Source organism: Macaca fascicularis, chromosome 2 (assembly GCF_037993035.2).
Source record: "Macaca fascicularis isolate 582-1 chromosome 2, T2T-MFA8v1.1".
NCBI lineage: Eukaryota > Metazoa > Chordata > Mammalia > Primates > Cercopithecidae > Macaca > Macaca fascicularis.
Window position 1 is genome coordinate 38,424,970 of NC_088376.1, and position 13,198 is coordinate 38,438,167.

At 42.0% G+C, this 13,198-nt stretch overlaps 1 long non-coding RNA gene across 4 annotated transcripts in view; it reads right to left on the bottom strand.

The window, feature by feature from the left end:
* Window positions 1-13,198, bottom strand: part of LOC123571897 (uncharacterized) — a 154,889-nt gene that overhangs the window by 122,650 nt on the left and 19,041 nt on the right. For all 4 annotated transcript variants that reach the window (XR_006696199.3, XR_010584755.2, XR_012431788.1 and 1 more), the window contains exon 2: window positions 9,645-9,731. This is a non-coding gene — a long non-coding RNA (uncharacterized lncRNA). The remainder of the gene's footprint in view (window positions 1-9,644; window positions 9,732-13,198) is intronic.

Genomic DNA, 13,198 nt, shown 5'->3' on the forward strand with positions numbered 1-13,198 from the left:
TTCTTATTAATTTAATATGTTTGCACAATAGATAAATAAGAAAACTAAGAAGTATGCATCATTTGCCCATTTAAAAATATACGTTCAATAATTCTATGCTGGTAGACAAATATCTCTCTTTTTTCTCTTATGCTGTATGAAAGCTAAATGCAAATTTCTGATGTCAATTTTCTTTTTTCCATGAACTCAAGCTGGTCAACTGTGGTGCTGAATTTATGAGGTGAAAATATACATACCCAGGTAAATGTGCATGCTGTTCACTTCCCTGGCACCTTTTTTATACATTAGCTTCATATGCACATTAGAAACTCCCATAAGTTTCTTTGGGAACAATATGTACCTGACATGTATCAGGTAGTGAATCAACTCTCCTTTTTTCACTAATCTATTTCACCTCTCTTGCCTTGCTGAAATTATTGGTTGCCAAGCACATTATGTATATTTGTCCATCTCCAAATTTTTAGCTTACACATCATTTACATCACCTACGATGTGATTTAATTCTGTAATGAGAATACAACAGCTCTCAGTTTTGCTGCACAGTCCCTCCTCACAGCACTACCCAGCAGGGTACCCACTACTACATCGGATTACATTAAAATACAGCCTCACCTGTACCTGAGCAATTGACCACCTTCCACACTCAGGCTCTTACTTGTGCTGATCACTCTCCTTGCTTAGGGGGCTTGTTGTCCCCACATGGTATCCACTGGGGCGCAAATGAGCGTGTACTTGTATTTGAACCATAGCTGTGGACAAGATTCAAACTCTGTGCTCCTAGTCACACTCCAGTTAGAGGGGAGGGCTTGATTGCAAAAGATTCCTCAAACCCTTGGGCTGGCACATCTAAGCTTTGGCATGGATCCTGCTGGGACCTCTCATGGTTTTTGTGTTTACTGTTGTTTTGTTTCGTTTTTCAGTAAACTCTGAGCTTTTTTAACACAGGGACTGGACCTGTTTTCTCTCTAAATTCTTGTTACCTAGCACAGGCCTGGCACCTACACAGGGTGTTATGTGAATTGACTTCATTATATTTACACCAGCTTCATTAGATTTGCATGGTATGATGAAATAGAACTTTATTATGTACTCCCCACACTCCCATCCAGGAATTAGGGGGAGGCAAATTTGGGCTCTCGGTTCTTTCTTGTCAAGTTAATACAGAACTCTTTGTGACATAATCCAGACAAAGAAGGGGTGGACACTATTAGCATAATAAGGCCAGGGTATTAGTTGGCAAAAAGTAGAACAAAATTTAAGTTAATGTGCAGAATATGAATTTCTTTTATAAACCCAGGAAGGTCAGGGAGAGATTTCAGAAAGAAATGAATCCCCACACTGGCCTGGCAGCATCTATTTTTACCTTAGATATGAGTGGTGGCTGAGGGGGTACAGGAAGAAACTAGTCCCGGCTCAGAATTTCAGTCCTTACCTCTCTCCCACCAGGGGAGCGGTCTCAGTAAGACTGAGCTCACCCACTCCCACTGTGTCATCTCATTTGGATGACACTGAGAAGGGTCAGTAGGGAGGGGGAGGAGCTGGAGAAGTGCAGAGAACTGGAAAGGAGGGAGACCTCAAAAGAAGACTAGAAAGAAGGACAGAGGGAAGCAAGGAAGAGAGAAGTCACAAAGCCTGCCCACACCCAGGATCCCTACCCCACCACTACCTCCCCAGGAAACCCAGGTGCCGTCAAAGTTAGTGAAGATGTCATAGACACCTGGGCTGCCTAGGACTTGTCCTTGTGAGTCAAAAAATGCTCACTCATAATGACAGCAAACATGTAATTTTCTGCTAAAAAAAAAAAAGTAAGGCTGTATTTCTGAGACAAGTAGACTTAATAAGCCAAGAATAAAGAACTATATGAGTTAAGAGTCTAAATGTACACATTAAGTGACCTCAAATCAGAAATAAGACAGCTGGCTGAATCCTTAGCTTTAATTGAATGGGGCCAAAAAAGCCTAGAAAAGACTTAGTAAAGCTGCCTTTGAAAAAAGCATCAAACCACAACAAATCAAAGTTCCGGAAAGATTTTTTTAAAGAGCTCCAAGAAGAGATAAAAGAACTTAAGGATGATCTTAAGCAAACATGAGCTATAATGAGGAACAGTCTAAGCCAGAAAATGAGGGAGGCAAGAGGCAGACAGGCTGGGAGGAGTGAGTACAACTTACAGATGAAACCAAAAACAGTAGGATGGGACATCTGAGAGCTTGGTCAGCTAAGGTGGAGCAGGAAATTCAGGTCCAAATTAGACAAAATTAAATATCTGCTCATGTGTGTGATGTTGTCAACTTGAGGAGGGGCTGCACATTTTGGAGAAATCATGTGGACAGGGCCCTAAACTGCTTGTGTTTAAAGCTGATGACGTGGGGCTTTGATGGGCCTATGTTGGAGAGGTCAGGAACAGGAAAGCCTGGTTCTAGTTTCTGTTCTCCCATGATCTTGGGAGGTGATGTGGTGTAGAAAGTTAAGACAAACTGCAGTCAGCAACTTCTGGATTCAAATCCTAAATCCCCTGCTTATCAGCAGTACAACTTGGGCACTGGCCTCAATTTTCAGAGCCTTAGTTTCCTGATTGGAGAAACTGTTAGGGTTCTTGAAGAACTACATGAGAAATTTACATTTTGCTCCCAGCACAGGGATAACGGTTAGTCAATAAGCATAAATTCTTTCCATCTCTGGGGTTAGTTTCTTCATTTAAAAAATGGGAGAAGACTAGAACATTTCTAAATTCCCTTCCAATCCTAGACTTCCCCAATTACGCAACAGAAGACTATGGAAAAGACTTGTGAAATGGGGAGGAAGATATAGAGCAAGACACTGAGCCTCTATGAGCCTGTTTCCTTCTTCATACAATTGGGATAACATAATAACAATAGCAACCTGACAGGATTGTTGTGAGGATTAAATGAACTAATGCATATGTATATGTTGCATATACATAAACCCTCCTGAGCATTTGTAAAGATGAAAAGTATGATGATGAAGTGGATGCAGAAGAAACAGTTGTTAGGAAGGCCATATTGCAGGTCACCATGTTGCAAGATCCCACGACGTTCGAAGTCCTCATCTCCTTTGGCTTTTCAGTAACATTTGGCACTCTTGATGCTCTCTCCTTCTTGAAACAACCCCGTCCCTCTAATTCCACAGCAGACTGCTCCTCTGGTTAACCTTCTGCCTCTCTGGATGCTGCTTCTCAATCTCCTGTGCCAACTCCTCTTTTTCTACCAAAGCTCTAAGTGTCAGAGCCCCTCAAATCTTGGCTCTACTCCCTCCTTTCTCCTTACTCTACTCTCTTGTCACTGAGGATCTCATCTGTTCCTCTGACTTTACATACAATCTACAATCAACCCAGATGTTTCCTTACAATTCCAGACTTACAAATTAAATTGCATGCTTGACATCTATACTCAGAAATTTCTCAGGAACCTCAAAATCCCCATCCCCCAAACTGAATTCGAAACTTTCCATTCTCAAACCCATTTCTTCTCTAGTAGTCCCAATCTAAGTCATCACCTGAGCTTTAATTCTTCACTCATCCTTCACCCTCAGCACCCTACCTCACCAACCCACAAACAAGTTCTGATGACTCTACCTCCAAAACCCACCTATATCCCACTCGTTTATATCCATCTCTACAGCCAGTCCTGCCTCTGGCTTAAGCTACTGCCATAGCTTCCTGGCTGGCTCCTGGCTTCCCCTTCTGACCCTATTAGGCAATTCTGCATACAGTTAGAGTTAAACCAAATTACATTACTCCTTTCTGTTAAATCTTCCCATTTTTTTCCATTGTTCTTAGTATACATCTATAATTTTTTTATGGCCCAAAGTTCTGCATTACCTGAATCCATCTACTTACCATAGCTCTTCAGCTAACTCACTATGCTTCAACCACACTAGCCTCTTTCAGTTCCTTAAACCTTTCTATCTTAAGTCCGTTGCATCAGCTGTCACTCCCTCTTTCTGGAATAGTCTTCCTCTATCTCTTTGCAAAATGGGTTCTTCCCTATTTCACATCCCTATTCAAGGCTCCAGTGTAAGGCAACCCTCCGCATCATTCCCTCTCACAATTGCCTGTTCTTTGCCTTTCCAGCACTTACCACAATCTCTAATTGTGCAGATGACAATTAAGTCTTCTGTCTGCACACTGGATTATAAGCTATACATAAGCTGGGGACAGCTGTTGTATTGATCATTGTATCCCCAGTTCTTAGCATAGAAAGTATATCATAGTGGTGTTCAAAAATGAATGAAAGAATAAATGACAGTAAGACTGAGACTTAAAAGGAAACATAGGACCCAGGGCTAAGGATGAGTCAAGTAGTGCTTTGGACAAAAGATCTTGGCAAGGCAGCTACAGAGCAATGGGAGACAAGATTGTTAAGGAATTCCAAAGTGACAAGAAGGTATAGGACAGTCAAGACCACAACTGAGTTCCCAGCCAGAGAGAGCATACAGGAGAGGGATACTAGGGTGGGAGGGAACCATTAGGAGGGCAAAAACCAGGCCTGTCTCTGTTGGGACTGGGTGGTGCCTGGGTAAAACTCAAATAGTGGAATACTGACTCCTATCCTAAGCAGAAAATCATGGCTTGGAAAATAACCTGGGTGTAGGCTTACAGATTATGAAGACTTTCCTTCCTGGTTATCGGCCAAGTGATGGGGCAGCAGAGATACAGTAGCCCAGGTCCTGAGCTCACATTCTGTTACATTTTACTTGGCTTGCCCTCAAAGACCTGGACCACACCCAGGATGCTCTGGACTTCCCTCTGGGAAGATGAACCTGAAGGCAGTTATAGCCATTAGTGGCTCCCCAGATCCCTTCATGTAAGCATAGGTAGTGGGTGCCAAGCCCTCACTGCCCTTGCTTTTTTCACTTTTCCTGCTTAAATGTATGTCCAGGGTCCTCACCACTTACCCTATCCACCTACCAGAGCAGCCCACTTACCATTCTCCATGCATCCTCTATTGCTCCCAGAATTAATAAGCTATTTCCACTTATTAATGGTATCTTTCTGTCCACATTTTTTATAAAGCTCATGTATTCTCAAAGTGTAATCCTAAATTCTCCCCAAAGCCTTTCTAGGTGCCCCACACTTTGTCTACTTATCCCTCTGTTATAATGTACATTTACATCTCCCATGGATGAGCATTATGATTGTCAGTCTCCCTACAAAACTGAGCATCACTGAAGGGTAAGAGTCTTACCTAGCTTGTCTTTGTATTCCCCACAGACTCTAACACTGAGCTCTTCCCACGCCAAGTTCTCTGCTGGGCATTTATTATGAAGGAGTGTACATTAATGCCCTAAGAGTGCTGCAACAAATTATCACAAACTGATTGTCTCAGAACAACAAAAATTTATTGTCACAAAGTTCTGGAGACTAGAACCCAAAAATCAAGGTGATGGCAGGGCCGTGCCCCTTTTGCAGTCATTAGGGGAGAACCTTCCTTGCCTCTTCCTTCTGGGGGTTATCTGGCAGTCTCTGGTGTTCTTTGGCTTGCAGCTGCAGCACTTCAGTCTCTGCTTCCATCATCACATGACAGTGTCCCGTTGTGTGCCTGTGTCTCTCTGTTTTTTCTTAGAAGGATACCAGTAATACTGGAATAGGACGCACACCAATTGAAAATGACCTCACCTTAACATGACATCTGCAATGACCCTATTTCCAAATAAGGTCACATTTGAAATACAGGGGTTAGGACTCCAACACACCTTTTGGGAGAACACAATTCAATCTACAACAGGATGTATATGAGAAGGGCATTTTGTCCCTGGGGACTAAATGACAGCTACAGATGTCCAAATCTAAAACACATACATAAACCCAGCCACAGCCAGGGAGGAGGGAGAGAAGAAATATGGGGCAGATTCCATTAGTGGAGACTTTGGGGAGATAGCTGATGAGGAAAGGAAGGGGGAGGGGTGGACAGAAGACGATAGAAGAGATGAGAGCCTACGTGGAAGCTTTCCCTCTGTCCCTGGCCAGACATGACGTGGATGCAGGCACAACAAGTATGTGACTGTTAGCAGAATGCAAGGAAAATACAAAGCCCAGGACTTCCTAGGGCAAAGTGAAGGTGACCACAGGCGCCATCCTTGACTTCCTTCAAAACCACCCCCTTCTCCTTCTTTCCTGGTTCTGATGGCTATAACTTGACTCTCCTAATGGAGAATTTAATGAAACCTTCAGTAAATGGATCCTGGATTCCCTCTCTCCCCCAAGGAATTATGAAGCTCAGTAATTTTTTTCTACTAACTTGCTGCTGATTTCTAATTACTCTTGCTCCAAAGAGGACAGTTAGCATTAAAATGAAACCATGCTGAGGTTGTGGGTTCACTCACATCTGCTTTGCTTATTTCCTTAATTTGACAACATGGCTTTATGGACAGAGAGCAACAGGTAATTCCTACATTTTATAATGAGAAGTTTGTGCCCCCAAAACAGAGGAAACCTTCACCAGCATCGAGGTGAAACCCTTCTACAGTATGTCCTCAAGACATAACCACCAGATGGAGTTTAATGAGTCTGAAAAAGAATGCAGCAGCTTTCTCTCTGAAAGGATACCAGGGAGGGTGTTTTCCTTTACTTCTTTCCAATAAAAGTCACATGGTCCCAGCAACTGTGAAATTCTGAACATGAGGGAGATTCCTTTCATCTAAGTGCATATAGTAAACTTGGAATGAAGGGACAGGGGCTGGGGAGGGTGAGGGGAGAGTCCAGGTTAAAAGAATAAGTAGGCAGCAGCAACTAAGCAGAGATAGCTAGAAAATAGCTGGGTTGGTGCACAAAATATTAGCACCTCTGCGTGAGCATGCCTGAAGACATCTTACAGACAAGCTAGGTGAATTTTCCCAATGTTATCTTAGCCTGATAGATAGGTATTTTCCTCCTGCTATTGCAAAATTCTATGACCTCATTTGAAGTAGCAAGAGAAACTTTCCAAGGAGATGTGATTAAAGGAACCAGAGACATTTAATCGGAAAGGAATCCTCATTGTAAAGTCCTCCATCCATACATTTAATTTAAAAACATCCTGTGGCAAATCAACCTCATTTCTTCTTGCCTTCATCTAAGTGGAAACTGCTCACCTCCCACTTAGTACCAAAGCTCACAGGCACATTTTTCCTCTCTCTGCCTTCTCATGTTCTCCCATGTCCATCAACACCCCAACAGTCAGTTAGGAAACAGGAAGAGACTCTAGATTCCGATAGCAAAGGGAGAGGAAATTTGGGTTCTATTTTCCTATTCTATAGTCATGAGTTCTAGATTTTTCCCCCCTCCATGTTCTTTTCATGCTCCACTTCTTTTTTGGAAGTAAAATGAGTACCTGGACTCAGGATTCTAGAGGTGAAGGAAAATAATTGTGGACTTGAGACCTAAACACTCCTGGGGTCAAATCCTGGCAGCACCATTGATGAGTCATGTGTCCTTAGTAAGGTTCATTTCTTAACAGTCTTATCTTCCTGCTTTGTGAGGCTGGAACAAGCAACATTCTTCTTCAAGTTACTGTGAGAACCCAAGGGGTATGCTGACATATAATTGGTGTCCAGTAAACATCAGTTCTTTTCTTCTGGAGGGAACTTGATCATTAATTCAGTAGGCATTTCTTCAGTGCCTCAGCTAGAAAAGGTCATCGGATGATATGGTTGCTCTCTGCACAATGCATGTGGCTCCACGTTTGTGCAACGGCATCCTCACTATCCTTGCTGCTACACTGGAATCATCTCTGTTTCTTTCTTCTCCGTATCCTTCACAGTTCTCAGAAGCAGTGCAGGACCAAGCTGGCATGGCTCGAGGGCTCATTTCATCTTGTTTTCATACCAACTGGCCTATGACCCATCATTAGTCCTTTTATGGCTTCTGTCTAAAAAATGTCTTGTGTTTTGCCTACGGAAGATGGTTCCCTAATGAATGTCAAATAACAATAAAGCTTAAGTGTCTTCATCAGACACTTGAGCAGGCATCTGTCCTCCCAGCAGTAAAATATGCCGTGGCTTTGGAAACAGCTAAGAAATTTGAAACTAGGTTTCAACTACTTAGATGAGAGCTGTGAGTAATTTCAGTCACTGACTCAGTTAAAGGAGAAGCCTTCCTGAACCTATAACTAAGCTGCGTTGGCTATGAGCGCCCCCATCCCCATGGAAGACGAAAGAAGAATCTACCAAGGAGAACCAGGTGATTGAAAGATGGGCAGGTCCCTGGAGCCCACAACACTAACTGCGTAGGGCTTGGCAGGCTCCTGTGGGAACACAGTCTTCCCTCTGCCACTGCTGCAGTCTTAGGCCCAGCCTCTGTGGACACTGGTCCCGAGGACAGCACCTCCCACAGAAGCAGCATGCATAAGCAGGCCTGGTCTGCCCCAGAGCATGTGCTTAATGGTCAAGAATGCCCCAAAGTCACAAACAGAGAAAGACATGCTCAGATAGCACTGACCCTATCATATAAGTTCAGATGTCCAGAAGCCAATGAATCACACCCAAAGTCCCTGAAGAGACTTGCAGAAGCTGTCCTTAAGATTGGGTAAGCACAGAAAACAGAAGGCCCTGTGGCATTTGGTACCTGATGGTCCTCAGTTCAAACCATGGTATGGCCACTGGTCAATTGTGTGGTTTGCGGAAAGCCACTGAACCACTCAGAGCCCCAGTTTCTTAGTATGGAGAGCTGGGTGAAAGGACAGGGATAGAAGTAGAAGGACACTTAGTATTTTCCTTTTGGAGTTGATGGAAACATAAGAGATAAGGTGTGTCAAATGTCTAGTATGCAGCTGGTACTCAGAAAACAATAGCCAGAAAACAATAGCCAGAAAACAATACCCAAAAGGCTAAGGGATTGAATGGTCACCATTCTCCAGGGGAAAAAAACAAAGACTGATGATGATCCCCAGTGAGAATTATCAAGGCAGTGGTCACTAGTGGCTCACCAAGAACAACAAAACTAAGCAAAGTTCAACAACCAATTCCATTTTGATAGGTCATCATATTTCTTATCAAGGAAATAAAATAAACCCGATGCACTTTGTTTTCTTCAAGAAGTCTGAAAAATATTTTTGTAATAAATATGGAGAAATTAAGGCTGAATATTAATTTGTGTGAAATTATCCCTGAGATGGATCCATTCTCCCATGAAGGAAGGCCTCCCTGGATCCTGCTGTAAGGATCTTCAACTGTGTCTGGTATTAATTCTTTATCAAATGATTCCTATGAAGCAAGAGTGAGAATAATTACCACATTTTTGGATGACATAAAACTAGGAGGGCTATGTGGTAAATGGATTATAGAATTAAGATTCAAAAATATCTCTGTAGCCTTAAATTATGAACTTCCAGGAAATAAGCAGAAGCTTAATCACAATATCCTTCACTGCAGTTCAAAATGGTTGCTAGACATGGTGTCCTCCTGCTAAATGCAATGGTGTTATTGGCTGAAGCCTAAGATAAAATCCAGAAGTGTAATTAAAAAAAACTCATCAAAGTCCTTTTTTTCATGAGGAGAAATAATACTATTTGGAATTTAAATATTCAGCCCACCTATAGAAGTTGGATTCCAGATACAGTGGTGTATTTGGCAGACTCATAGAAGAGAGGGGTTGTGGGGGGCAGCAGGAAGACAAAAAGAGAGAGACAGATTATGAAGAACTGACTCACACGATTGTGCAGGCCGAGAAGTTCCACAATCTGCCATCTGCAAGCTGGAGATCCAGGAAAGTACAATTCCAGTCCAGTTCTAAAGATCTGGGAACAAGGGAGACAATGGTATAAATCCCAGACCAAGGGTGGGAGAAGACTAAAGTCTCAGCTCACACTGGCAGGCAGGAAGGGAATTAATCCTCCCTTCCTCCACTTTTTGCTCTATTCAGGCCCTCAACAGATTGGATGATGCCCATCCACACTGGGGACAGCAATCTACTTTACTGAGTCTACCAGTTCAAATGCTAACCTCATAAGGAAACACCCACACACACCCAGAAATCATGTTTAATCTGGGCACCCTGTGACCCAGTCAAGTTGACACATAAAACTAACCATCACAAGTAGTCGGCAGGGGTTGTTTTAAGACTTGATAGCTTCAGATGCGTTAGGCAACTCCTACACCTTCTTCTGGGTACTTTAAAGGGTGCTCAAAACCTTATCTGACCCTCTGAATTTTTACGTGAAAGCAGATTCTGCTGTCTGTTTAGAACCAGGCAACCACCTCAGCAAAACTAAAGCTAACACTGGAGCTCAACTGAACCAGAGACAGGATCAGCTGGAGCCCTGGCCTCGCATTAGAGCTGTCTTCTGTGTCGAAAAGGTCTTACGTTTACTTCTCTTACATGATCCATTTACTTCATTTCTGCCGGCAGGAAAAAATAAAGAACACAGTGGGCATCTCTCATCATGGTCTCTTTCCAGCGTATTTTTGCTAAATCAGATCCACTTTTCATGCTTCCTCTTCTCCCTTTTGAAGCCATCTTGACAAAATAGCTAAGGTACATCAATTCTATTTTACTGTGTTCCCCACTTTCTGCTTCTTTATATCCTGTAATTTATTATACAGTTGCTGCTAATTCTTAAATGAACTGGACCTTTTTCTTGGCCAAACATTTGACATGCAATTAAATGGAAATGGACATAGTTGAAGCTAGTAGCTTCTCGCTTCTATTCTAATGTCAAGGCAGCAGAAATGTAGTGACCTACCCATCCCCTTGAGAACCTTTCTATTTGTAGGAAAGGTTTATTCTGTCTCCCGGGGCTGATTCCATGTGAGAACATGAAGAATTAGGGAATTGTGCAGGCAACTTTTATGACATCATGATATAGGCTTCAGAACAGAGAGAGATTTAAAACATTTCCTTTTTGTGGTTTTGACCCCAAACCAGAACAGCAAGGAGGATTTTTATAGGTTACCAAGGGAGCATTTGAGAATAATTTTATTTTTTTACAGAAATAAAATGATTTTCAAGAAATTCTACCAGTGTTTATGAGTCAAGCCCATGCTTGTCCCCAAAAGCATTGCTTTAAACCCTGTCATATGCTTTTGCTTTTCTGTCTTGTAGAATATTTATCTTCAGAGAATCTTCAAGTGATGATAAATATTAGAACTTTAGAAGTCAGAAATGAGGCTCTGGCACAATAAAATAATTTCTTAAATCCCAGTCCCATGTTCTCCCCACTCTTAGTTCTTTAATAATTTATTTCAGATTATAAGCAATCCTCTGCATTATTCAGCGTAAATTCATAATTTACTTTTAAAATAAAAGTTTATTTTCATATGGGGTTCTAAGGAGTTGGCATACTATGAGTTTTTCGGATTGTGTTTTAGAGCTAAAAGCATTTGAAGAACCATATTTACTTATCTTTTGCCAATGACAGGGAGGCACATTTTATTAGCACTCAAAGTGTGTCCATTTTCATTTGTTACACGTCTTGGAAGACAGGTGTCACCAAAAGCAACTATTGACCCAAGGCCCAGGTTCACCCTCTCAGACCACGGAATTGATCTATTTATTCCCAGTGCTGAATGCAAACTGGACCTCCAGAACTATTCTCTGTCCATGGAAGTTCTCGGAGACCCAAAAGAAGGACCATGAGGGTACCACAGGGATCCAGCCTCTTGTCTTTGGTCCCTGCTCATCCCTTATCACTTCCAGGTGTGCTGACTGTGCAGCCCTGACCACTCCCCTTAGACCAGGGGCACAGTGCTCCCAGACTCACAGACCTGCTGGCATCCTGCTAGCAGCTTGTCTGCCTGATGAGAGGACTGGCATTTCATATCAAAGCTGTGCTTGCCAGTTACTGTCACTCATTAGGTCTTCAGTATCTGCCAGCCTTTCCCTTGACCCTGGACCCCTGCCATTCACTAATACCAGGCACTGATACCAGGCATGGTGACCATGAAGCCCAATTCATCCAACATAGTTTTGTTTTAATGAACTTTCTTATTTAAAACCACTTTCATTCTCATTCCTCTCTATATACACCCCATCCTACTCCAATTAAAACTACTCAAGGAGAAATATCAATAGCTTTTGACACTCCCTTGGCTTCGTTTTTATCATCAACATTCATTCTAAAGAATTGAATATTTATTTTTATTTTATTTTGTAATTGAAATATAACTTAAAGACTAAGTACACAGATTTTAAGTGTCAACTCAATCAATTTTAATGGATTTATACACCGCTTTAACTACTACCCAGATCACCCTACAGAATATTTCCAGCACTTCAGACGGCTTCCTCATGCCTCCTCCCATCAGACTCCCCAGAGGTAACTATTGTTCAGAACTCTGTCACCATAGATTAATTCTGCCTATTTTTAGACATTATATAAAGGAATAATACAATTTATTATCTTTGTGTCTGGCTTCTTTATCTCATCCTTATGTCTGTCAGATTTATCCACATTACTTCAAACAACAATAATTTGTTCTTTTATAATTCTGTGTAGTATTCCATTGAGTGAATACAGCATAATTTATCTATTTATCCTACTATTGATAGACATTTGGATTCTTTCCAGTACTACTATAAAGAATGCTGCCATAAACTTCTCATATCTATCTTTCAGTGGGCTTAAGAGTCATTTTTCTTGTGTATACCTCCAGGAGTATAACTGCTAGGTCACAGAGTAAATGTGTTCAGCTTGCACAGTACTTCCAAATAGTGTGTTAAAGTGGCAGTGCCCATTTACACTCCCAGCTGCCGTGTCTGAGAGCTCCAATTGCTCCACATCCTTGTCGGCACTTGAACTGTCGGTCTTTTTAATTGTATCCACTCAGGAAGTTGTGTGGCAGTATCTAGTTATAGTGTTAGCTTGAATTTCCCTGATATGTAATAACGTTGAGGAATTGCTGTGGTCTGAATGTTTGTGTCCACCCCAAGTTCATATGCTGAAATCATAACCCCCAAGGTGATGGTATTAGAAGGTGAGGTTTTGGGGAGATGATTAGGCCATGGAGACAGAGCCTTATGAATAGGATTAGTGACCTTACAAAAGAGGCCTAAGAAATGCCCTTCACCATTTCCACCACGTGAAGACACAGTGAAAAGATGACCAGGTCTGAGGAAGCTGGCCTTTACCAGCTACCAAATCCACCAGCACCTTAATCTTGGACTTCTCAGCCTCCAGAACTGCAACAAATGTTTCTGTTGTTTATAAGTCACCTAGTTGTGGTGATTTTGTTATAACAGCCAAAGAGATGACCGGGCACGGTGGCT